Source organism: Symphalangus syndactylus, chromosome 4, assembly GCF_028878055.3.
Source record: "Symphalangus syndactylus isolate Jambi chromosome 4, NHGRI_mSymSyn1-v2.1_pri, whole genome shotgun sequence".
Lineage (NCBI taxonomy): Eukaryota > Metazoa > Chordata > Mammalia > Primates > Hylobatidae > Symphalangus > Symphalangus syndactylus.
The window spans coordinates 41,355,255-41,382,827 of record NC_072426.2 but is presented as its reverse complement, the minus strand read 5'-3'; the positions used below and the strand labels follow the sequence as shown (position 1 = coordinate 41,382,827).

Here is a 27,573-nt window from a genome sequence, read left to right as displayed (position 1 = left end):
CAGGCTGATCTCAAACTCCTGACCTCATGATTTGCCTGCCTCAGCCTCCCAAAGTGCTGGGGTTACAGGTGTCGCTACTTGGGAGGCTGAGGCAGGAGAATTGCTTGAAACCGAAGGCAGAGGTTTCAGTGAGCCGAGATTGTGCCACTGCACTCCAGCCTGGGCAACAAGAGCAGAACTCTGTCTCAAAAAAAAAAAGCTGGGTATGGTGGAGGGTCTCTTGAGCCCAGGAGGTTGAGGTTGCAGTGAGCCATGGTCATGCCACTGTACTCCAGCCTGGGTAACAGAGAGAGACTCTGTCTCAAAATAAGATAAAATAAAATAAATCCCCAAATTATGCAAAACAATTTATAATAGAGACTATCTCTACTAAGGTCTAATATCTCTAATAGAAATCAGGTCATGCCTAAAGTGGTTAGAAGATGCAAATTCAGTAGCCATATTGTTAACATAATTGCTCTAATTCTGTACCCATGTTTTATTTAAGCATTGTTTTTGTCAAAAAAGAAAAGTAAGAAAAGTTGTCTAGTTCTAGTTTTCAGAAAGGAGAAAGTGAAGGCATAACTTGAATTAAAATTCTAATGTTGGCTATTAAATAGGGAATATAGAATAATATACTGGACAGTTTCTTTGTAAAATGCAGATGCATGCTTCAGCTATGGATTTTTTTAAAGCAAATATTGATAAAAGCTATAAGAATAAAATTAAAGCTCAATACAGTGAAAACATTTCTGTGATGTACTCAGCTGATGTGGTTCAGGTCTATTGCCTAATTTGATTGAAAGATTGAATTTTGAGTACTGAGGGAGGTGAACTGATAGCATATCTTGGGCTTTTTAAATTTTCCTTATATTTCTGCTTCTCTTGTCAAAGCTTCTGATAGGATTTTTGGAATTGTGTGTCAAAAAGTTCTCCGAGTTAGAATTTACTGATTCACATTAAAAAACAAGTAAACTTTCTCCTATATTCTTTACTTTCTCCCTGATCCCCAACTTCAAAATTAAAAAAAAAATTACCAACATCTACAAGAGCAACAACTTCAAAAGAACTTAACTTTAAATAAAGCATATTAATATGAAGTCATTCCAAACTCCTTAGCTTCAGTTTTGGTCCCTCCTGAACCATTCTCAACATTATATTTTGACAACAGCAAATGTGATAATGTTATATGCAATTCTTAAGAAATCTAGTGACTTGCAGCATATTTTTAAAAGATAGTTTTACTTATTTTGACAATATATTTATATATAGATACTCTATATGCAGAGCACTATACTATACATATCTATATATTCATATGAATATATATATGGGTAAGGAACTTGTACCTGGTATCAGCAAGGGATATGACAGTCTAGCAGGGGTAATATGCACAAATAATTCAATACAGGTGAATATTAGATTGGGCTATGTGGAGCTATCAGTATTCATAAAATACGGTGAGCACTTCTAACTGGTGACCTCAATAAGGGCTTCTTGAAATAAGTGACTTCTGAACTGGACCTTTCAAGAGTTCCTAGTATAGACATAGGTGGGCACATTTCAGGCAGTAAGAAGGCCAGAAGAAGTAGCATTGCCAAGAGATATGTCAACATAATCAAATGGTAAGCAGGGAACTGCAAATAGATACATTTTATTAGACTGGAGTGCATCTGAAGCAAATGGTAGGAGGCAAGACTGGTCTGGTAGGTTGGGGGTCAAATTGTAAACAGTATTTAATTTTACATGAAAGAGATTTAGTTATTATACAGCCACTAGAGAGTCAGTTTTTGCATCTGAGAAGGAGGGTGGTGATGTGGTTAAATAAGTTCATTTGAGAAAGAACAGAACACATGGCCATTCTTGTAATTAATTTGTAGGTTATTAGTAAAGACCTGAATTTGGATGATGGCATTGAAGGAGTGGAAAGGATAATATAAACATGCTAATGGAGGGTAGAAGATTGAAATGATGACAATACCCAGGAACCAGAAAGGGAGAGCCTAAGACACTAGAGAGCATAGGCACTGGACAGTAGAAGATGTGATAGATCATAAACCAACATAGAAGTATTGCAAGAAGGAATATCAGCTTCTTGAGGGCAACCAGAACATTTTAGTGGGCATTGTATCCTCATCACTTACAAGTGTGAGGCACATAAAAGGCACTTGATTTGTGCTTGTTGAATGACTGAATAAATGATTGCTTGGCAAATGATTACATAGAATAAGCTCCAGTGTGGTTAAAGAAAGTGATCCTGGTTGCCCTGGAAACCAGGCAAAGGATAGTACAGGATGGTAAAAGATAGGAAACTAGTCCATTGGCACTAGTTAGGTAATTAAAAGCACTGGTTTGGCTGCAGTTCTAACAATGTGTCAGCTTATTTTTCCTTTTAAGAAGCAGTATAGGCTGGGCGCGGTGGCTCACGTCTATATCTCAGCACTTTGGGAGGCCGAGGCAGGCGGATCTCTTGAGGTAAGGAATTTGAGACCAGCCTGGCCAACATGGTGAAACCCCGTCTCTATTAAAAATACAAAAATTAGCTGGGTGTGGTAGGGCAAGCCTGTAATCCCAGCTATTAGGGAGGCTGAGTGAGGCAGAATTTCTTGAACCCAGGAGGCAGAGGTTGCAGTGAGCTGAGATCGCACCACTGCACTCCAGCCTGGGCGACAGAGTGAGACTCCGTCCAAAAAAAAAAAAAAGAAACAGTATACAGTAAAAGTTACTTATGCAGATTCTAGAAATGGGCTACCTGGGTTTGAATCTGAGCTCCACCATTTAGGATCTGTCTGTACCTCAGCGTTCTTCTCTTTAAAATGGGGAAAATAATAGTACTAACTTCATAGGGTTGTTGTGAGGATTAAACGAGTTACAATATGTAGTTAGAACAGTGATCGGCACATATTAGGCACTATGTGTGTTATAAGTAGTAGAAATGAACTATGTCTACAGCACCCAACTTTTATTTACATCATGTATTTGTACAGTATACAGTAATGGTTTTCAGGTGAATTTTTTCTGGCCAAGTATTGATGCATAGATAATAATCTGATTTGGGGAACTCTTCAAAAATTTCCTCAAAAATTGATGGGAGAGAAGCATCGAGATTTGTGTTGCATAACTGTGCTATGAGCCACAGTTTGATGGAAGATGTGCACATGTGGAAATATGGTTAAGAGCTGAGATAGAATGCTTTTGAATGCTGGAAAGAACCCTCACATAACACTTTGCCTCAGAGAGAAAGCTTTATACAAATAGAACTTGATTTCAAAATAGCTCAAAATTCAAGAGGACTTGAAGATCATATATTTGAAAGCAATGATCTCTAAAATTAAAATCAGTCTGTTTCTTTCCATTTATTTTTGTTGAAATAGTTCTTTTAAAAATTTTGAGTTTCCAAAAGCCTCCTGCAAGAAAATAGCTGTTATCTTTGTTCCTTTAGGCATTGATAAAAGTACTGTAAAATAATTCAAGTAAAAATGAAGGTGCTTTAGTTCAAAGGAATTTCAAAAGCCAGCCATTCTGAATCACTTCAGATTCCATGGTGTGCTGAAAATTAAATAGAAAATGTCATTATGCAGTACCAAAACCTTAGTTTTAATATACAGCTGAAAAGCTTGTATGTTAGTAACTGAGAGCCAAGGATTCAGTGTGGTCTGATAGGGGAGCTAATTGAACTGAGAACACATAAAAAAAGAAAATTGCTTTTGTTGGTTTTACACATCGAAGACATTTTATTATTTGGCTTCTTTTACACAGGATATTATATAATGAAGCTAGAAGCCTTAAACATGATACGGATTCAATTTGAATAATGTTCTATTAACTACCTTTGAATTTCAAGTGAAAAATTGTAACTGTAGATAAAACATCAATAACATCTGTCTGATGCTTAATACCTGGCATTATGTGAGGCAAACATAAAAGAAATCTGTACAGAGTATTTTTACCTGATTTGTGATATCTTCTCATTAACTATAGCAGGACTTCCACAAATCCCACCCATATTCTTTTTTTGCTCCTCTTAAATTTTGTAAAATGAACTCATACTTTGGAAATCAACGCATTAAATATGGTTTTATTGGAGGCGAAATGGGCTATTGAGGAAAGTAGGCAAATTTACTTTACTTGATTTCTTTCTAAGGATAGTTTTCATATGTGAGTTACCTCTGCATAGGTAACCCTTGTTCCGGAAACAAACACAAAAAAAGCAATGAAGCACAATATAAAAAATGTCAGTTCTGGAGTCAAAGTAGAGGACTTAAATCTTGGCTGATAACCAGTTGCTAGTTGTCCATGGGCAAGTTGTATATTTTGCCTAGGCCTCAGGTTCTCACATATAAAATGGAAACAAACCTTGTGGGAAAGTGGTGAAGATTTCACAAGCTAAAATATGAAATGTACATGACCTGCCTCGTTTTACTGGAAAAGAAGGCAGACAAATTATGCATGGCCATAAACCATTTTATATAAATCATGTTTTTATTAGAACTCAGATTTCTAGAATTCCAAGATTAAAAAGTAATTGCTAAAGTTATTGTTACTACTGATAAAGTCTAGAATTAGAATGCCATTATTGCATGGGGATAAGTATGTTTTGTGGCCCGATAAAAGAGGCTGCTCAAAATGACGTCCGATCTGTCCTTCTTGATTCAGGATTTTATGATCTTGTGACATTGCAGAACTCTAAGAACAGAGTAATTCACACTCATTTCTTAGATCTTTAACACAAGAATTACATTATCTTTGAGCGGAAACTAAGGTCCCAGTCTTCTCAAAGTGTGTATTTCAATTTGCTAATTCTGACAGTTTTGTTACCACGTTGACAGGCATATTTCAAACCTCCAACACCTAAGTTCTAATAACTTGACTTCTGTAAAAGTGCTGTTACATTATGTCCTCTTAAAGGTCCTAAGTAGTCCTTGTCAGTCTTTTAGTGACATTACTTAGCAATATTCCTTTTTAATTATCAGGAAAATGATAAATTTTCTTGAAAATCTTTGAAGTGAGCTCATGTTAATTCAATACATTAGTGATGAGCACAACGTATAGTAGAAAGGGATAATGTAGCCAGAAGTGAAGACAAAGAATGATATTCTTAGATCTGACACTGATTTTTTCTATCTGCAAACCACTTGACTTCTTGCATTTTCTTCCTTCTCTGTTACTGAAAAATTTAAAACCTGTGTATTTCTACCTCATTTGATGTTGAACAGTTTTACTAGGAAAGGATGTAGACAAATGTATTGTTATATATAGACATATATATCAATTTATATAAATCAGAGGGTTTTATTTATACCTGGAATAATACAACTTTATTAAGTAAAGGTTACTTTTGAAGTCATCTAGTTTAAACTCTTTACAAACATGTGAATACAGAAGTCAAGTATGATGGGGTAAAATGTGTGTTCAGAGGCTGTGTGTGACACAACTAAGTTTTTTTTTTGAGACGTAGTTTCGCTCTTGTTGCCCAGGCTGAAGTGCAGCGATGCAATCTCGGCTCACTGCAACCTCCACCTCCCGGGTTCAAGCAATTCTCCTGCCTCCACCACCTGAGTAGCTGGGATTACAGGCGTGCGCCACCACACCCGGCTAATTTTTGTATTTTGAGTAGAGACGGGGTTTCACCGTGTTGGCAAGGATGGTCTCAAACTCCTGACCTTGTGATCTGCCCACCTCGGCCTCCCAAAGTGCTGGGATTACAGTCGTGAGTCACCCCACCTGGCCAGTATTTTTTTGATATTCTGGATTAAATTATCTCTTCTACCTCAGCTTCATTATCTATATGGAGAAATAATAATGGTGATAAACAAATATATTGATCTATATAATATCTTCATAAAAATGTGCAAAATCGTATATTTATCTTCATAAAAATATATAAAATTATTATATACAATATGTAAAATCACTCCTTTGGGACACGTCAGTATTAATTTATGTATGTATGTATTTTTTGTGTGGGTGTGAATATATTCTATACACATAATGTATAAATATAGTTCAAGATTAATTCCTTAATTCACAACAGGGCCTAAATTTTTAACTGGTGAGCTATTTAAATATTTCATTAATTTTATAATTGAGAGGGTTTTTAAAAGTGCTTCAAAAGTTTATAAATTAAATGATAGCACATGCAGATTGCTTTAGAACTCGACTTCAAATGTTTCTTAACTTTAAACATTGTTTAACAGAGCACCATTATGTAGAGCAGAATGCTTTAAAGTGAACCTGCTAAGTGTAAAAATGCAATAAATGAATTTCTGACTTCCCTTGCAAACCATCCAACTGGTGCTGTAGCACAAGCTTATTTGTTATTAATTTAGCTAAACTTTGAAAACATTATTTTGATAATTAAAATATACCTTCTATATGATTATTACAAAATTGTTTTTTAGAAAAAATTTAATTTTATTTGGAATATGTTTGGATAGGTCAGTGTTGTCTGACAGAACTTTTGCCAACCATGGGGCTGTTCTATATCTGGATTGTCCAATGCAGTGTCCAGTAGCCACACGTGGCTATTTAGAATGGTTTTTAGTGTCATTGAGGAACCGTGCTTTTAATTTTAATTAAAGTTAAATAGGTACATGAGGTTAGTGGCTAACCTATTGGACATCACAGGTATTTATTAGTTTTTGATACAGAATCACAGAGTTAAAAATTAATTTGCAAAAATATCTTTTGCTTTATGCTTTAGTAGAGCCACACTTAAGTCTTTTGGGAAAATTAAAATTTATTTTTAAAGGCGATGAGAAAAAGCCATCCCAAACCTCTCTTTTGTAACCTACATACGTTTTAAATAATACAATGTTAAAACTCACTTGTGACATTCAAAATCTTAAGTGCTATAGCTTAAATAATGTTTGTGTCTGTGTGTATACTTGACTCAAGTAGATGAATACCCAGTGGTTATCACGCTTTTCCTAAGAGAGTAACTAAACCAACCCTCAACCATGCCCAAATGCTGACTGCTTTAACCTCTCTTTAAAGGTCTTCCCCATTTATCAATCAACCTGCTCTGAACCAGCTCCAAAATATCCATGACCCTATTTGCTTACAAATTTGCTTAATATCCTCCAAATGGATTTGGGATTTGTTTTAATTGTTTAGTTGAAACTTCTTATTTCAACTGTAAATTCATGTTTTATTTAAGAATACTTGGTACATTAGTTAACCTTTTCAAATAGCTGCTAATATTTAGCTTATGGAGTAATGGCCTGGATAGAAGTCATCAGCTAATAAAAGAGCTGACTATGCTGAACAGTAGAGAGATATTAAGATCAGCAAAGCACACCTTTTGAATTCACCATAGTGTGCTCTTAGATCCACATATACTCCTGGGCTAGTCTAATGTTATTAATGGAAAGCACAGAGAAAACACTTAGTGGGGAGTTGCAATATGATTGCTGTGATTTTTGAGGCACTCTAATTTCTAAGTATATGGTACAATAAAAAGTTGAGTTTTGCCTTATGCTTGCACCAAAATGTTAAAATGACTCATTAATTTTGATATTTTAATACTAAACTACTAATAGTCTACCCAGGGATTTCCTATCTTCCTAATGTAATTACTTGTAGAATGCTTGGGATGAAACCTCAAAAATGCTAAAATTACTTCACTAGCCTGCTTCCATTTTTCCTAGAAGACCTTAATCGTTTTAGATTTTAAATGTTCTAAATAGTTTGCTAAATATTAAGGGAAAATAAACTCCAAGAACTTTTTTTTTTTTTAAAAGTAGAACTAGCTTGTTGTATCAGTTATCTCTGACTTCCTTCTTGGCCTGGAAAATTCTCATTCCACGTGCTGTTTGACATAACTACATTCTATTTTCAAAATGTCTGCTCGATTTCATTGACTACTTGCCTAAAGTCTTTACTTCCTAGTTTGCCAGATGCCATCCACTCTCAAGTGCTACCTTCTAGATTTTTTTTTTAAATAAAGACTGATTGTCAAACCCTAAATGTTTAGGTTGAGAAATGTTAAATACTGGAAGTCATGCAAGCTGTGGATGATAGGTACTCTCCAAATCTATTCTGTAGCTTCCGAGTCAATCCATAAAATTGTTGCCATAAGTACAAAATTTAATTTATCTGCCTGTGCCATTACATTAAATAACAAAACAAAATAACAACAACAACAAACAAACAATGACAAACCACAAAACTGAAGAAATAAGAGTGGGTGGGAAACTCCAGTGAAAAGAAAAGGTTGGGCTCCATATAAAGTTGTCCAAAGCAGTGCAGCATACACTCATCAGTAGAGAAAAGCAAAATGTCTCAGGATCAGAAGAATAAACGAATATAGCAGTGTGACCTTGGATAGTTCCCTCTGAACCTCAGCTGGTCTTTTTCACATATGAAATACAGTTAATACCAACTACCTTACTTGCTTCACAGGGTTGTTATGAGGGTGAAGTGAGAAAACAGATGGAGATTTTATAAACAAAAAAGTACTATACAAATACAAAGTGATATCATCATCATTATGACATTAAGAGCTTATCATTCAGAAGCAAACAGCAAATATCAGTGTAAATTTTAAAGTTTTAAAAGGAAAAAAACTAATATACTCTTTGTAGGTACTCTGGTGGACATATTATATGTCCTAGGCAATCTCAGAAATACCTATGGACAATTATATGAAAATGTCAGCCGGGCATGGTGGCTCATGCCTGTAATCCCAGCACTTTGGGAGGCCAGTGGATGACAAGGTCAAGAGATCGAGACCATCCTGGCCAACATGGTGAAACCCCGTCTCTACTAAAAATACTAAAAAATTAGCTGGGCATGGTAGCGCGCACGTTTAGTCTCAGCTACTCGGAAGGCTGAGGCAGGAGAATCGCTTTAACCCAGGAAGCAGAGGTTGCAGTGAGCCGAGATCACACCACTGCACTCCAGCCTGGGTGACAGAGCGAGACTGTGTATCAAAAAAAAAAAAAAAAAAAAAAAAAAAAAAAAAAGTCATGAAAGAAAAAAAGGCAAGTCATTATCATTGACAGAAATATATGTATTTAATATTTTCTAAGTGAGTCATTAAAGTAATCCAGGAATACCAATTTTAGAAGAATGTCAGTTGAATGTCAGATGTAAAACTTTCAGTGAGTGTCACGAGGGGAATTAAAAAGATCTAGGTGACTCATTCAGCTCTATCCTCCTTTTCCTCCTCTTATCCTTCCTTTCCTCATCTCTCCTCCTTTTGTTTTCTTCCTTTACTTCCTACGCTCCTTTCCCTCTTCTGTCTTCTCACCTTATTGGGCACTCTATCAGCAGAATTCTAGAGATGCTATAAGGGATATAAAAGAAGTAGAAGGCAAAAATCTACACTCTCAGGGAGTTTTCAGATTTGACTCTCAGGGAGTTTTCAGATTTGGCTGAGTCCCTTGAAATTATTTGTGATGTTTTATCATCATTTATTTTCCGAGAACCCAGAATTAACTGTGTCTTATACAGAACAATAAAGAAGGCATGATCCCTCTTCTAAATGGTTTCTATTTTAATGTGATCTTAAATTACAACCTCTCAGAGTTAAGGAGATATATGAGGAAAATAAGCTTTGTAGATTTTAGGTTTCTGAACTCTTTTAATTAACACATGAGAAGAGTTTGTTTCATTTTTCATACATCTCTCCTTATGTCAATCAACTCTTTGAGCAACTAAGAACCAGACAGAAGAGGTTTTAAATGAACGTTAATGATGGGCATTAATATACTTTTTCTTCACTGGTTGCACAAACTGAAAGACATGCTTTATGAAGAAATTGGTTTCCTCCCAGGGTTTAAGCTCCTTTTCCTTCAGTATGAATGTTCAGAAGACTGTTCTTTCTTGAGAGATAATTTTAACTAATATATAAGGAGCTATTTGAAGGCATCTTCCTCTTGAATGTCTTCCCTCTTAGCTTTATGAAGATTTAAAACTTTTCCATATTACTTATATAACACTGCTTTATTTCTTTTGTTTTGTTATATTATTTTGTGTTTTATTTTAAATAGTATTTAATAGAATTCATTAGTTCTATTGATAGCATGTATATTTACAAAATGTTCCAAAAATATTAATTCATCTTCTTAAAACTCTACTTGAATCTGGATTGCCAGATGGTCATCAGTATTTGAGTAAAAATTAAGAAGCTATGTTAACAGGCATTATAACTTGTCTGGATTTTCAAAATGTAACTAAGAACAATATTTGTTGTTGTTGTGTAATGATATAGTACTTATATAGTACTATATAATCCTTTTAGAGAGGATTTTTGAAATCCTCTCTAAAATATATATATTAAAATATATAAAATATATATATATATTAAAATCTATATAGATTTTAAAAATGTTCTTCCTCCAGGGGTTAAAGAAAAAAGTCAGAAACCGAACTATTCTCAGTAACATTACAAATAACAAGATGCAAAATACATTTTCACCCTTTTAATAAACTTGCTTTTATTATTATATAGGAAGTCTGGAATTTCTGAGTGATTGGTAATCTGTGATTTTATTTTCCTAAGCATTTTACTTAGGAGAGAACAAGTATATTAAAAAATTATATAGGGGAGGTAAAAAGTTTGATATGTGGCCTTTACAAAACCATTTTTTTAGTGTGGGGAGAGGAGATTTTTTTTTTTTGCATGGGCTTACAAAATAGGTTTATGAGCTAATCAAACAACTTAAAAATGCAAATATACCAGAATTTGGTTAACTGAATGAGTCTTCGGTAATTACTTTCAGTGTTAATTGGTGGGTGACACTGAAAAATATTTCTTGTGGTTTCTTTTCCTTCCTTCCTTCCTTCCTTCCTTCCTTCCTTCCTTCCTTCCTTCCTTCCTTCCTTCCATCCTTCCTTCCTTTTTTTTTTTTGACAGAGTTTTGCTCTTGTTGCCCAGGCTGGAGTGTGCAATGGCATGATCTCGGCTTACTGCAACCTCCGCCTCCTGGGTTCAAGTGATTCTCCTGCCTCAGCCTCCCAAGTAGCTGAGATTACAGGCATGCGCCACCACACCTGGCTAATTTTGTATTTTTAGTAGAGACAGGGTTTCTTCTTCTTGGTCAGGCTGGTCTCAAACTCCCGACCTCAGGTGATCCGCCCGCCTCAGCCTCCCAAAGTGCTGGGATTTACAGGCATGAGCCACTCCACCCGGCCTCTTGTGGTTTCTTTTAAAATTCATTAATATTGGTTATAAATAACTTTTGAGCAAGTTAAAATATTTAAAGCAACATCAATGACATGCCAAAAACTGTTTAGTAGGCTCCGAATGTCCTTCCAAATAAATAATTTACGAATATCTGGCAATAACAAGATCAATGAGCCAATTATCTATTTTTCTAAGGTAACTTTTTGCTGTTACATCCATTTGCATATATGGCTCATTTTGTTGTTTCTTTCAAAGTTAGGAAAATGATTTTATAGCATAACTCCAAAACATAATGACTTTGAAGCATATATTAACGTGGTCTTATGGTAGGCCAAATAATGCCTTCCACCCACCAAAGATGTTTACTTCCTAATTACCGGAACCTGCAACTATGTTACCTTACACAGCAAAAGAGATTTTGCAGAATGATTAAGGATTTCGAGATAGGGAAATGATATTGGATTATTCAGGTGGGCTCAATGATGTACTTGCAAAGGTCCTTATAAGAGGGAGGCAGGAAGGTCATGGTAAGAGAGAAAAAGTATAAAGACAGAAGCAGTAAAGTCGGACTCTAAAAGAACACAATGAGATGACTGAAGCAGCTAGAGAGGAGAAAAATTTGAAGATGCCACATTGCTGGCTTTGAAGATGGAGGAAGGATCCAGGAGCCGAGGAGTGTAGTAGTCTTTAGAAGCTAGAGAGGCAAGGAAACATATTTTTCCCTAGAACCTCTGGAGGGAACACAGTCCTGCTGACTTGACTTTAGCTCAGTGAGGCTGATTTTGGGCTTCTGACCTCCAGAAGATAATAAACTTGTGTTGTTTTAAACCACTAAATTTGTGGTACTATGTTATAGTAGCAAGATGAAACTAATATAGACTCTGAGGTTTAGAAATTGAGTAATAACCCAAAATAATCATAGAAATTATCTAGCCCAACTTCTTACCCATGAATTTCATAGTAACACCATCCAAGTATTGAGTATCATTCTACCTAAAGTTACACAATCTGTAACAAAATTGTAAAACTCCTGTATCCTAACCTTGCAGTCTTATATGCTTTCTTGTATATTGTGTTAAGTAAAATCCCATTCATGTTTTAGCAATTTATATTCTATGTAATTTTTCCCTGATGTCTTTGTAAGGAGATTAGTAGTTCTGAAATATATCAGTACATATTGACCCAGTTTTTCTCCATAGATTCTAATGACAGTATAGAGACAGGAATTAGCATTCCCACTTTAGGTCTTTCCAAGCTGAGGCTCATCACCTTGTCAGACAGCATTAGACTTCGCTTGGGTATGAGAAGTGGAAAAATCATGTATTATCATAGATCCCTTAAGTTAGAGCTATTCTATTAAATAATCATCTCTAGGGGTAGGCTTTAGTCATCGTTATCTATAGAAGATCCATGGATAAGCCTGGTGGATTGTCAGGGGTTGGAATTATTGCTGAAGTTTGATGCTTCTTTCCTGAAGTTCTTGACTTCAGGAAGCATGAAGAGCCATGTGGAAACTTTTCATGGAGGAAAGTCTTATTCTACTCTACATAGAACCTTTTCAGCAGTTTCACTTCCCTGGGTCTCGATCTTCTGTGGCCTATTCACTGTAGATTACCTAGAGAATTGATCTTGATACTATCTTAAATTTACCATACCATCTTTTCCTTTATTTGACTGTTCTGGATTCTTTGTATTTCCACATAAATATTAGAGTCTACTTGTCAATTTCTACAAAAAGTCTACCTGGATTTTGATTGACATTGAATTAGATACATAGCTCAATTGGGGAAAAGTGACATTAGGAAATATTGAGTATTCCAATCACCGATCATATTATACCTCTCCATTTATTTCACTCTTTTTAAATTTCACTCAGAAAATTTTGTTTTCAGTTTATTTATTTATTTATTTATTCATTTATTTATTTATTTGTTGAGACAGTCTCGCTCTCTTGCCCAGGCTGGAGTGCAATGGCGTGATCTCAGCTCACTGCAACCTCCGCCTCCCAGGTTCAAGCTATTCTCCTGCCTCAGCCTCCTGAGTAGCTGGGATTACAGGTGTGCGCCACCATGCCTGGCTAATTTTTTTGTATTTTTAGTAGAGACAGGGTTTCACTGTGTTAGCCAGGATGGTCTTGATCTCCTGACCTCGTGATCCGCCCACTTCGGCCTCCCAAACTGCTGGGATTAAAGGCGTGAGCCACCGTGCCTGGCCTTCAGTGTATATTTAAATTTTTTCATTATTTGTGGTTGGTAAAAAATAGTATACTTTACCTTTGTATATTGACTTTGTACACTGCAACCTTACTAAATTCACTTTTTTGAAGGCATTGTTAAAATTCACCACCTTCCTGCCATTTCCTTTGTCATCTTTGAAAATTTTATTCTTATTAGTCTGTGAAAACTACTTTTCTAGGGTCATCTTGGAGTGGCCAACTTCTATGATCTCTTTTCCCAATTTTCCTTTTCTACTTCTCTATAATATGTGGATAACTTGTTCCTTCATAGAACACACACACACACACACACACACACACAGAGGCATGTGTGTACAAAAAGCTTTTTCTCAGTTGCCATGGCAGTATGCTAACATGGATCTCTAACACTGACTATTCATTTCCAGAGTGCTTCTGTAGCTCTTTTGAATTTCGTATCTTTTATATTGGAAGTGTTGTTCCATGTTCTTTCCAAAGTTGTCTTCTCTTCTTGTTCTACATCCTTAAATTTGATATATTTTTTTCCCACTCCTTTGGCTTCAAATACAAGCTACTTCAGAGAAGGTCCAAGTTCCTGTCTTAGCACTGATATTTCTTCAGAAATACACTGCGTATTTCCAAATGCGTAGGAAAGGTCTATTGCAACTTAACAATTAGAGCAGAACTTGTTTGCTTTAACTGGTATGAATAAACCTTTTTAGTTTACTTAAATTCTCTGACTATTCTACCAGGCTCTCAGCCTCTAAGTCTGCATCCTTCCTTTCATTCATCCCTTCAAACTCCTAGTACTTACTCCTGTTTATTTCTACCATGTTTCCCTTTATAGTACTTCCTTTCATTTGGATTGCCATTGTCCTAATTCAGCATCTCATTAACGTTTTAAATTACTTATTGTGCACATTTTAAGAAGTCCAGAAATCTTAAGAGGAAATTTTTTAGTATCTCAACTTTTAATTTTATGTGCACTTTTGCCATTTTTTTCAGAATGTATATTTACATTTTAATTGCAATCATAGTATAGATAGAATTTTATTCCATTTTTACATGTTCCTCATATCACTACATAACTTTATGATTATAATTTTGATAGCTACATAACAACCAATCAAATTTTTTATTGTAATTTTTGTTAGACATCTAGGATTTTTTAATGTTTTTACTGTCACAAATAACATGACAGTGACTCTTTGTGTGAACGGTATTTAAAATTTTATATTTTCAGTAAAATATATATAAGTTTCATATGACTTTTAAAACATCAAATTTCTTTCCAAAATTATTATTTACTGATTTATTCACTGATTATATACGAGTGCTTCTTACATTTTAACTTCACAATTATTGTTTAAATCTTTGGCTAATTTTAAAGGTGTGAAATGGTACTATATTCTGTATATATCTTTGCTTAATAATTGACAAAGTTGAGCTTTTTTTTTTCCCAGTATTGTGTTGGGTAATTGAACTTCTCTTCTGATCTTGATACTTCTGCCTAAATTACTTTCAATAGCCTGACTGGCCTTCCTCTTCCATCACATTTTATCTCCTCCTGTCAGAGTAATAGTTACAAAATGTATGTAATTAACCCACTGCAAAAATTAAACAAAGAGAAGTTTTAATACCTGTTAACTGTCAAGTAAGGGCAAACTCTTCAGCTGGTATCTCAGACTTCCCATAGTGAAGGTTTAACTAGCCTTCTAGCCTTTTCTCACACTATCTTCCGGGTAGTGTAAGTGTTAGCCACAATGTCATACTCTTATTCCTGAGGCCCCTTATTTTCCTCTTCCATGCATTAGTCACTCTCATCCCTTCATCTTAAGCCCCTCTGTTCCAACCCTACTAATTAGGAAACCATCAAATACTATATCTTTCTGAAACTTACATGGTCATTCCATTAAAATTAATCTAGTTTGTATTTTCATTATGCCTTATTAAAACCCAAGTTTTAGTGCTTATTCTCCCCTTAAATAACTTTTGATGTCTAAATCTGAATTTTCCATTCCATTTTAAGTTCGTTGAAGTAAGGGGCTGTCCTTAAGCAATCTTTGATTCTCTACAGTGCCCAATACAGTGGATAAGACATAACAGAATTTAGTAAATACTTGTTGAATTGTTTGAATTCAATAAACTTAGGACTATTGTGAAACTTATAGAGGGGATAAATTGTTAGACCCCGTAAGTGAACAGAGATGAATCCTACATAGCTTTACTTACAATTGAGATAAGTTACAATATCCTTGATGCCATCCATTCATAAGAGAAGATAATAAAAGCTCAGAAGGGACATATTATTAAGAATGGTTATGAATATAAAGAAGCCCTTGTGCTCTTAATAATATAATTAAACATGAGACTGTATATTTGAGCTCTTGTCAACCCCTTGCTTCCCCTCCCACATAATACTTCTTTACTTATTTGCTTCATTTGTTAGGATGATATTTTAAAGATTGGCTTAGGTCTAGGTGGCTCAGACATTTAATTTCATTAAGCTATGATTATAAAAAATACTATAATTCTGTCCATTCATTGATTTTGACGTGTTTTTTATTGTAAGGTGATTTGGGACTGTGCTGCAAGAGAAGGTGACCTTGGTAGAATCTAAACTGCTGTACTTCTTGACACAGTGAGGAAAGCAGTGATATTGGTATTAACACAATTATGTTGTTAAATGCATCACAGGTGAGGTATTTAAAGCAAATTAAACAAGTGACGTTCTTATTTCATAAATGCATTTAATCTCATGCTTGGTTGTTTTTATGATAGAATTACAGCAATGGAGAAAATTAGGCAAGAACGGAAGAGGAACAGATTTTTTCATAAACGGACGCTTAGAATTTGAACTTAAAGTGAGTAAGGAGCATCAAAAGTCAAATAGGACAAACAGGGGAGATGGTATTCACGGAGACAAAGGATTAACTGAGGTTATTTTAAGACTATTTATATGGAAGGAATGACATTACATAGGGAGACCTCGACAGGAGTCCTGACTTTGAGCCCCAGCTACATCAATGACTCACACTGTGTAACCTGGAACAAATTACTCAACCTCTTTGTACTCCATATTTATTATTTATAAAGTGTACATAATTTTATATACTATAAAGTTCTTGCAAGAATCAATTAGAAAAGAGGCAAGAGTCCATGTATGGTGGCTCATGCCTGTAATCCCAGCACTTTAGGAGGTCGAGGCAGGGGGATCACCTGAGGTCGGGAGTTTGTGACCAGCCTGACCAACGTGGAGAAACCCTGTCTTTACTAAAAACACAAAATTAGCCAGGTGTGGTGGCGCATGCCGGTAATCCCAGCTACTTGGGAGGCTGAGGCAGGAGAATCGCTTGGACCCGGAAGTTGGAGGTTGTGGTGAGCCAAGATCACGCCATTACACTCCAGCCTGGGCAACAGAGCGAGACTGCGTCTCAAAACAAAATAATAATAAAATAAAAAAAAATAAGAAAAGTGGCAAGAATAGTTTCAAATGTGAAGTAACCCATATTTATGAGGTAGTATTGATATATCATGTTGTAAAAACCTTATCATCCTACCATATTTGAACTTGATTCATTAATTAACTCAGAAAATATTTAGTAAGTGCAAGCACTGTATTCATTAGATATGTAATAGTGAATGGAACAGAAGATCTAATTTTTCTCTCAAGATACTTATGATGTAATAAGGGTCACTAGTTAACAAACTGATATTGAAAATTAGAGTTCGTCTTAATAGTTTCCGTTTAACCCACTTGCCAGATTAGCTAGTGTTTTCCATTTCATCTGCAAAACACATTGACTGGCGTCTCTTATACACTGAATGCCTGGGTAGTAATAATATCTAATATTTATACACAACACTTAACACCTTCCATGAACTGTTTTAAGTGCGTTGCTCAAATTAACTCCTTTAATCTTCACAACAAAACCTTAATTAATGTCATTCTCATTTTGCATATGAGGAAACTGAGGCACAGAGCGGTTAAGTGGCTTGTCCATGGTTAAAAAGGCTAGTAGGTAATGGATCAGGATTCACACCCAGGTATTCTGGCTCCAGAGCCCATAGACTTAATCACTGGGTAACAACACTAGCAGGTCTGTCTATTACTGCTGTCACCAGTTGAGTTGAAACCTTATTCAAAGGTCATCTGTATTTGTTCCCAAACATGTTTATAACAGTTGTACTAGTTTTCTTATGTAATTTAATCAAATATCAAGTAACATACTAGAAATGCAAAATACAAATGTGGTTTTGTACATTTATAACCAATTTGAATATGCTGATAAGACTTAAGGGGAGTTGCCTTTAAAAAGCTGGGTGAAAAAAATCAGGAATCAGGAATCAAATTAGAAATAGGTGAAAGCTAAGAGTAAAGTACCTCATAAAACATAGATGTTTACTGTAGTTGGCCTCATATGCCTTTATGCTCTCATTTTAAGTAAAAATAAATGAAAGTGGAAAATACAGAAAAGTTCATATTTATAGTGAGTGAATCGCTACCAAAATACAAAGTCTTGGCCCTACTGTAAACACTTGAAAAGTGAATTAATATTTATATACTTTAAGTTAAAATATATGTTTAATATATATCCACAGGCCAGGCATGGTGGCTCACACCTGTAATTCTAGCACTTTGGGAGGCCAAGGTGGGCAGATCACTTGAGGTCAGGAGTTTGAGACCAGCCTTGCCAACATGGTGAAACCCCATCTCAACTTAAAAAATACAAAAATTAGCTGAGCCTGGTGGCACACCCCTGTAGTCCCGGCTACTTGGGAAGCTGAGGCAGGAGAATCGCTTGAACCCTGGAGGTGGAGGTTGCAGTGAGCTGAGATTGGGCCACTATACTCCAGCCTGGGTGACAGAGTGAGTGAGACTCCATCTCAAAATAAAATTGTACACATAAAATTGTACACACACACACACACACATAGATGATTTTTGTGATATCATATTTTGTCAACTTTTTTGATTAAACTAATAACTGTCCTGTAAGAAAGAAATATTTTCAAACACCTCCACATCCAAACATTAGAACTATGGCTGGTGTTGTAGGTAGAGCCATATGACTTTCTGTTACTGCAAGAGGGTGAATCACAGTATATTTCTTAAAGGCCGAACCATAGAGGATGGATCGTGGATCCCAGCGTGGTACACAAAAGATAGATTGTGGATGCCAGCATGGTATGTGGGGGAGTAATCGTGGCTCACAGAGTAGATTTCTTTTTGTTCCACGTGATCAACTCAGTTCTTCTTTCCAGGGCAACAGGATGTGGTAGAAAGAATCCTAGATTCTAATCAGAAACAGCCTTTCTCTATGTCAGTGTGTTCTTGGTAACTAACCTAACCTCACTGTGTTCTTGGGAACTAACCTAACCTCTTTCAGCCTAGTTTATTTGAAGTTGGCAATTTCAGTAATGTTTTTAGATCTAACATAGCATTCAATGAATATTAGTTAAATGGACCTGAAAACACTATGGAAATCACAAAATATTAAATCCCATATTTTCATACTACGAATATATTGTTTGCTCAGTTATTGTTACATCTATTTTATTATACAGTGATTAGCTATAAATCTGTGAGCTCCTGAGATTCCAGATCTTGGCTCATTAATTTTTGTACAGACACCTGCACCTAGCCAAGTGTCTAGGTTCTTCTTGTATATAGAAGTTATTCAGTAGATACAATTTATGTGAACTAATTAGAAATCCCCTATTTTGAACCAGACATTTTGATGGTAAAATGTATTTTGATTGGATATAAAATATTCATATCTTTCCAGTTTTAGATGTTGTTATAGAGGTGATTTTCTTCTTACTTTCTCAAAGTCTACTAAAAATATCAAAGAAGTCAAAAAAGAGGGAAAATATTGTCATCTCCAAGAAAGCAAGGAAGCCTCACAACTGCAATGATACAAATTACAAAGTCCATATATTAAATATTGAAATAGATGATCAAACCCACTAAGAGATGTTGAGTCAGACATTATCAATAGGTGCCTTTCCCCAAAAAATATTTGGTAGTTTTTGATTAAAGAGAGCTTAGTTTCTGGGTGATACATAAGAAAAATAAAGAATAACCATGTAGAAATCCCGCCTGAGACTCTAGAATGGTAGGGAAGGGAAGCCTCAGAGGGACTTTCTGCCAACAACCTCATTCTATTCTCTACCACTTTGTCTTTCAGCCCAGGCAGTCTGTCAAAGAAGGTGGAAGAAGTAGGTGGTACACTGCTGTAGGGAAACTTGCTGTGATCCATGCAAACTCCTTAAATAAAACAAACAAACAAACAAACAAAAAACTTGAGGGAAGAACTACTTTCAATGTTAAGGAAATAAAATATTTGGAAAGAAGATGTTTGAGTCGGTAAGCTGAAACAGTGGCTGCCAACTTCCTCAGTATATTTCAAGCTATCCCCTTCCTCTTCCCCTCCGCATTTTACTACTTGGTCAGTTGCTATCTCATTCAAAGAGGAGTAGCGATCAGAAAGGGAACAGTGGATACATTCATGCATAAAACTACCATTTTCTGTTTCACACATGGAGAGGAAAATAAGCAAATAAATGACACAAGTGTATATCACAACAAATACGTATTCTAAAAGTAGGGTTCAGAAAGGAGACAGATGAATTCAAAAAAGAGTATACAGCAATAAAAGCAGTGAAAACAGAACAAGAGTTCAGTAAAAAATGAAAATGGAAATGAAAAAATGACAGAAATAAAATAGACACAGGAAGCAACACAAATAGAATAAACTTGATTGAAAACAAAGTCACAAGCATAGATACTAGGTTTGAAAAAAATCTGACGAAATGTGTATGAACAGTGTGAAGTTTTTATAATGAAGAAAGATACGGAAGACAGGGAAAAGAGAGACAACATGTACATAATTGGTGATCCTGAGAATAGGGAACAGAAAAAAATGAAACAATAAAAATACAAAAAGAAAAAGAAGAAAATTGTTACAAAGATTTAAATCTTCAAATTGAAGTTCATACTCTGTTCTAGGACAATTTTAGATAGAACAATGAATACTAAGAGATATTTTAAACTGTTTCCTGAACTCCAAGGATAAACATTCAACCAGATGAATATTTATGGAAAAGATACCAGCTACATGTAAGGGGAATAAAGGTTGGCTTTCAATTTCCACGTAATATGAGAAGCCAGAGTAGCAATTTCTACACAATTCCGAAGGAGGGGAAGTATGACTCAAGTTTTATTTTCAGTCAAATATAATGTCAACAGAAAGACATTCTGAAACAAAACTTAGACAATATAGAACCCTGGAGCTCTTCTTTAAACACACATGCATGCACATACATGATGAGTCAACATCAGTAGCTCAAGAATGGAGGAACTCTGATTTAAGATGGTTAGCATCAAATCTATCTATGGATAAAAAATAACAGCTTTAGAAATTATAATTAAAGAATAGCATATAAATGGTATGAACTATGATAATGAAAACATGTTAATGAAAATGATTAATATGTGAAAAGGTAATATTGGAAGAGGTATCAGTTAATTTCCTTAACTACATAGCATGGGGTTAATAGCTGCTACCTAATGTTGAAATAGAGATTCTAACCTCCTAAAGTTTTTCCATTTTTTACGTCAACTTTGGAGTGCCCTTGTAGAAAAGAAAACATGTTTTGGGTTTAAGAAACATTTACCTGAATTTCAGTTTTTAGTTCAAATTTTCTTTAGTCAAATTAAAGGAAAAGAAAATATAACATTTAAATATTAAAATGTCATATATAATTTGATTTCATTTTTGCAAAATTAAGGCTTATATATCTCTCTGACCATTTTCCTACCTTAGTAAACATTTAGCTATGTCTGGAATGATGTTTACTTGGTGGTAGAGATGGCTGTTTTTTTTCTGATTAATGGAATTTGGATTACCTAAAGTGAAACTTTCTGAAACTTCTATTACTTGAAGTTTTTATATAGGACATATATCATCTCAGTGAAACAATAGTAATTATTTAAAAAAATTACAGCCTTACCACCGTCTCTTCTGTAGAATTTTTTTCCATTAGCTACTAAAGAAAGTCTTTGGCAAATACATTATAAATTTTGGAATTGAAGTACAAAATAAAAGATATTATAGGAACAGTATCTTCCCCAATATTTTAATCTAAAAACTAATTTTGTCTGGAAGAATATATTTCAAGAATGCATATGTTACAAACAGGCACCACCTGGGGTTCCCAGATAAGGATATTTCTTAATTTATGTATCCCATAACCTCACAGGTTATACAATTAAGAAGTATACAGTAGTTAATTAAAGCTGTAAATAGAAGCCAAAATTCCCTTCAACAAAACAGCATGACATAAAGTACAATTTTTGTGTAAACCTATTACCACTGCTGCATCAATTTTATAAGGGATCTATGTAAGCCTACTGTGGTTATAAATTTAAGAAAATCACTTGTACACCTGTGAAGCACTGAAGCGTGCATGGTGAAGAATGGTAGGAAAAGAAATACTTTTTCTATTATGAATAATATGACAGCCAAGAAAAGAACCTAATATTATTCTCCCAAAAAGGTTTTATTAACACCTCTCAGCTGTTTACTTTCTTTTTTTATTATTATTAGTGTTGTTATTATACTTTAGGTTTTAGGGTACATGTGCACAATGTGCAGGTTTGTTACATATGTATCCATGTGCCATGTTTGTGTGCTGCACCCATTAGCTCGTCGTTTTGCATTAGATATATCTCCTAATGCTGTCCCTCCCCCCTCCCCCCACCCCACAACAGTCCCCGGAGTGTGATGTTCCCCTTCCCGTGTCCATGTGTTCTCATTGTTCAATTCCCACCTATGAGTGAGAACATGCGGTGTTTGGTTTTTTGTCCTTGCGATAGTTTACTGAGAATGATGAAATATTGCTTATCTCTCATATAGAATAGTGATATATGCACATTTAATTTGATTATTGACTCTTGGGATGTGATTCAAGTCATTCAGTAGTTGTGAGTGTCTTTGATAAGCCTGGCAGTGGGCTTCAATGAACTTCTATTTTGAAGAAGTTTGACAAAATTTTTATGGAATATTCTTTCTACTGCTTAGTACTGGGAATGCCACTGTGAGGATATTATGAAGGTAAAATAATAAAGGAACTACAATTGATTTTCAATTCCTTATTACTTTTCTACCTTATACCAAAAATCTTTTTTAGGCATAAATAATCAGATAGTGCATAGAGTGGCTCATCTCATTATTTTGATCTTCCTAATATACCATGATGTCAAATTAGATATGAAATGGAAAAGGATTAACTTGAATGACATTTTAACCACCTTTCTAGCAAAAAAATATTTTAGATGAATATAATGTGTTTTTTGTTTATCTTTCCAAATGTTAAGCTAATTTTTACAAGCAATAAAATATGCTATTATATGAGAAAAAAAAGAAATACTTTTTCTAGTGAAATGAGTAGTGCACAATAGTGATCGACTTCTACAGTGAACCAAAATACAAACTAATCATCTTGATTCTTTGCTTTAAGGGGAAAAAAGATTATTTTTTACACTCCCCCTTTTATCTCTGTCCTTCATCACTTGTTTTTAGAGACAAATTCTCTGGAGTGTTTACAAAACAACAGTCCTGGGAAAGCCTGATTTAGTGGGTTTTTAGACCTTGGGGCTCTGGGGTACCTTTTCACACCCCAAATGGCACACTGGGAAGGCTAGATATCAGAGATCAATCTACATCCTTGTGAGACTGAGCCTGTATCCTTTCTGTATTCACCAGTAATGACTTTAAAATTCATGCAAATCAGAAGTGCACATTTAGAAAAAAACTATTTCAGGATATTATATCAGAGTAACTGTCCGCCTCTTTAAAGGAAAATTTTGTTTATACTGAGCTGCTTTACCTGCCTATTACCTTCCTTCAAATTAATTATTCCTCAGATTTAACTGTATGGTATTAATACTTTTGTATCAAGAAAAGGAAGTAATCTGTACTCATAGCCATCAACAAGTATAACTGTGCTTTTAGGAGTACTGTGTTTGCCGAGGTCATGGTATAGTTCAGTATAAGGTCTTTTAATGTGACTTTTTGCACAGCACGTGAATGGACTTTGAAATGGCATTGCATGTCTGAGAATTCTGTCTCTTTAAATTGTCTGCTTTGCTTATTGGAAATGATAACAATGATTGTTTAAAGGCATTATTAATTTTTTTAGTTTTAACAAATCCTAATAAAGGAAAACATATCTATTAAAAACTGAAATAACTACTCACTGAAATAAACAGCAAACATTACAGATATAAAACTTTAATTTTGAATGGTAGAGAATTTTATTAAACTAAGAGGGGCAACTTAATAGAGTATTAAGGACAGACACCAGATGCAGATGACAGATCTGAATTTGAGTCAGGTTCTTACACCCATTAGCATTTTTGACTTTAGTCTTTTCACCTAACTTCTCTGAGCCTTAATTTCTCCCATGTAGAAAATGAAAGATGTCTTTCCTATCTCATTTAGGATTGCTGTAATATAATAATACGTATAACAGTATTGCTTAAAGAATATTACTTAGTGGCCATTGCAGTGCATAAGAACTGGTAAGATGCCTTACCTGGAAAATATAGGGGAAAAGTGTTGGTTTTTTTAAATCATGAAAAGATAAGATTGAAAATGGCATGTCTTTGCTGCTAATTAATGATTGCTTTATGTTCATGGAGCTATAACATTTTTCCCACCTGCAGAACATATTATAGTAAGCTCTAGTTATATTTTCTAGGATCACTTTTAATAAAAGTTTAACAAACACTCGTGAATTCCAACCAAAAATCTTGATCATTTTACAGAAGTGTATATCCAAAACCACCGTGAAGCTGGAAATATGTCAAAGACGTGATTACATTTGTCCAAGTTAAGAGGACAGCGAATGAGGGCACAATGGACAGGGTTCTTTAGGTATGTTGGGTATAAACTGTGATAGTTTTTATCTTCCTAGGGTTCCTGAAGACAAGCAAGTAGGTTTTATGTTTTCTGAGATGAAAAAGAACACTGATGCTTTTTGAAATAAAGCTTTGGAGAAAGTCTGCAGAGTAACAAAGGTTTTCATCATTCTAAAATCATAAAGGCAAATATTTATAATTTCCTCACAATTGTGAGCTATAACAATTTATATTATATCAAATAATTTTTATTTTTATATCAAAAATGAAAAATCAACCTAAAGGGAAAAGGGGAGAAGATACTATAGAGAGGACTGACCTGTAGGTGGGCATCTAGGAGATCTGGCACCGAGGTGGTGGCGTTTCTATTCTCTCTGGGTTTCAGTTCTCTACCCATAAAATAATTGGGTTGGACTACATGATCCCTTTCAGCTCTGAAATTCCGTGACCTTGTGACATTCTTCATACTCTGTGACATAAGAAGTGCATCACACACTGTAGGGTTTTCCCCTTCTGTCAGTACAGTGCACTGCACAGTGGATAAGAATATAGACTCCAGAGCCAGAGAGAGTTGTGTTTGACTTGTATCTACGGAGCTTGTGATTTTTGGCAAGTTACCATAACTTCTTTAAGTTTCTGTTTCTTCATATATTAAACCTAAAGATAATGCCTATAGAGTTCTTGAAATGACAGAGCAGGTAATGTTGGTCAAAACCATGGATGGGTACCCCTGGGGCTCCATAGTGGGTTTCAAAGGCAGGTGTTTATGAGCCCAGGTTCTGGGGCCTGATGGTCTGGGACTGAATTCCACCTCTGCCACATGCAACCTGTAGGTCCTTGGGCAAATTACTTCCTCAAGTTCTGCTTCTATTTTCTCTTCTGTATTTGTGGTTGATGATAATACCTACCTCCTAGGGTTATTATGAGGATTAAATTAGTTCATACACGTAAAGTGCTTAGAAAAGTACCTGGTACATGTAAGCACTCTGTATATTTGCTATCGTCATCATTATCATCATCATTGTTAAAGTTGCACATAGCCTAGTGTGAACTTGGTGCATCATCTTTAAATTTTAATTCTACTAAAAATTTTAGGGAAAAAATACTCATTTATGTTATCACCAACATGTACATGTTATGGAATAGAATGAAAGTTTCCATAAATATTGACAATAAAGTTTTAACTTTAACTCCAAAAAGACAGTGCAGCACTGTAAAGCACTTTCTGGCTTCCTAATTGCACTCTACGGGTAAATTTCTGTTTTTTCCACTAGCAATTGTGTATTCTACTGAATTTGTAACCTTCTGAATAATTTATTATTAAAAACAGAACAGGCTAGCTTTTTTTTTTTTTTTTTTTTTTTGAGATGGACTCTTGCTCTGTCTCAGGCTGGAGTGCAGTGGCACGATCTTGGCTCACTGCAACCTCTGTCTGCTGGGTTCAAGCAATTCTCCTGCCTCAGCCTCCCGAGTAGCTGGGACTACAGGCACATACCACCACACCCGACTAATTTATTTATTTATTTTTTGTATTTTTAGTAGAGACAGGGTTTCACCGTGTTAGCCAGGATGGTCTTGATCCCTTGACTTCGTGATCCGTCCACCTCGGCCTCCCAAAGTGCTGGGATTACAGGCGTGAGCCACCGCGCCTGGCCTATATTGACATATTTGACAAAGAAAATTTCAGTTTAATAATATGAGATTTTATAGATTTATATTGTAGATTCTCCATTATAGTTGTCTAAGATTCATGGCAAATGTGTTTTTGAAAATGTTAATTCAATTATTAGGTTTAGAAGAAATAATGTTAACCATAAAGGAGTATAATTTGACAAATATTTAATTAGTATCTACAAATATATCAAACTCTGCTGAGAACTGGGCATACAAATATGGATATGCTCAAATCCTTTCTGTTGAGGAGTTCAGCATTTGGGGTATGGCAAACACTGTTGGTTGGCTGAATCAAAAGCTCTTGCTAACACTCTTCTTTCTTGCATGGCTATACAAAAGCATTGGAAAATTCCTAGCAGCTACTGATATGTGAGCAGAAACTTGCTGGAAGTGATAGTGGTGGTGGGGGTGGTAAAGACGCTTCTGTTTTCTTATTAAAAGAGGATGATTGCCGGGCGTGGTGGCTCACGCTTGTAATCCCAGCACTTTGGGAGGCCGAGGCGGGCGGATCACGAGGTCAGGAGATCGAGACCAGGGTGAAACCCCGTCTCTACTAAAAATACAAAAAATTAGCCGGGCGTGGTGGCGGGCGCCTGTAGTCCCAGCTACTCGGAGAGGCTGAGGCAGGAGAATGGCGTGAACCTGGGAGGTGGAGCTTGCAGCGAGCCGAGATTGCGCCACTGCACTCCAGCCTGGGTGACAGAGCGAGACTCTGTCTCAAAAAAAAAAAAAAAAAAAAAAAAAAGAGGATGATTGTGGCCAGTGCTCCCCCCACTCTTCTTCTTGCCTTGAGCACAGATCTAATACCTACAGGGTAGCAGCCATCTGGGGACTATGAGGTGATAAGCCAAAAATAATTGGAGAGATATTAGGCATCATTAAGTCAGCAATCCAACATTAGGTGCCACTACTTCCTAATTTTTTATTTTCAAAGATAAATGATAAACCCTATTATATTTTAAAACATATATTTTAAAACATTGTTGGATTTTCTGTTACTGTATCCAAAGATTATTCTAACTAATGTGGGGAGGAGGTATATTTGCCTACATACAATTATGAGACATGTTAATTGCTATAACTATAATAATAACTTTTCTAAAGAACAATATGTGTTTATAAATGATATGTGCAATCTTCTGCTCTAGTGCATGTGCTTGTGTGTGTGTGTGTGTGTGTTTATTTTCCTTGTAATGCCATAGTACTAGTTAGAGTATGATAAATAGTTCTCCAAAAGCAAGAGTCACAATCTTGAAGGTTCTAAAGAGCCCTGACTCAGATGGAAGAGATATATAGTAACGGAAGGTCATAGGAACAAGTTTGAATCCCTAAAGCCTCCAGGAGAGGTAGCTGAAGAAGAATCTATATTAGAATGACAGGGTTCTTACTTAGATCCAAGTTTCAGAACTAGAGAATGCCAGAGATGAAGAGGAGTGAAGGAAGAAGAGACAGTACATACAAACCATAACATAGAAAGTCTGTGATGTAAAAGGATTTGTTTTTAGCCACACACTCCAGATGGAGAGGTGTAACCCGGGAAAAGGAAGTAAGAGATTTGGTGACAGAGGAATGGAGTAAAAAAGTCTAGCAAGATAAACAAGAGACTGTAAACTGTTCCTGTTTCTTCTCTCAATCTACAACCATCAAATAGAAAGGAGACTAAAGAGA

General features: G+C 35.4%; 2 protein-coding genes across 7 annotated transcripts in view; one reads left to right on the top strand and one right to left on the bottom strand.

Moving 5' to 3' along the window:
• The window catches only part of CTNNA3 (catenin alpha 3), a 1,903,490-nt gene that overhangs the window by 734,833 nt on the left and 1,141,084 nt on the right, over window positions 1-27,573 (top strand). The gene's annotated exons all lie outside the window — the stretch shown is intronic.
• Window positions 1-27,573, bottom strand: part of LRRTM3 (leucine rich repeat transmembrane neuronal 3) — a 180,595-nt gene that overhangs the window by 65,060 nt on the left and 87,962 nt on the right. The window contains exon 1 of one of the 2 annotated variants that reach the window (XR_010120288.1): window positions 24,551-26,218. The exons of the other annotated variant lie outside the window; for it this stretch is intronic. The gene's annotated coding sequence lies outside the window, so the exon portion shown is untranslated. Of the gene's footprint in view, window positions 1-24,550; window positions 26,219-27,573 lie in introns of those variants that run through there. 2 annotated transcript variants of the gene reach the window in all.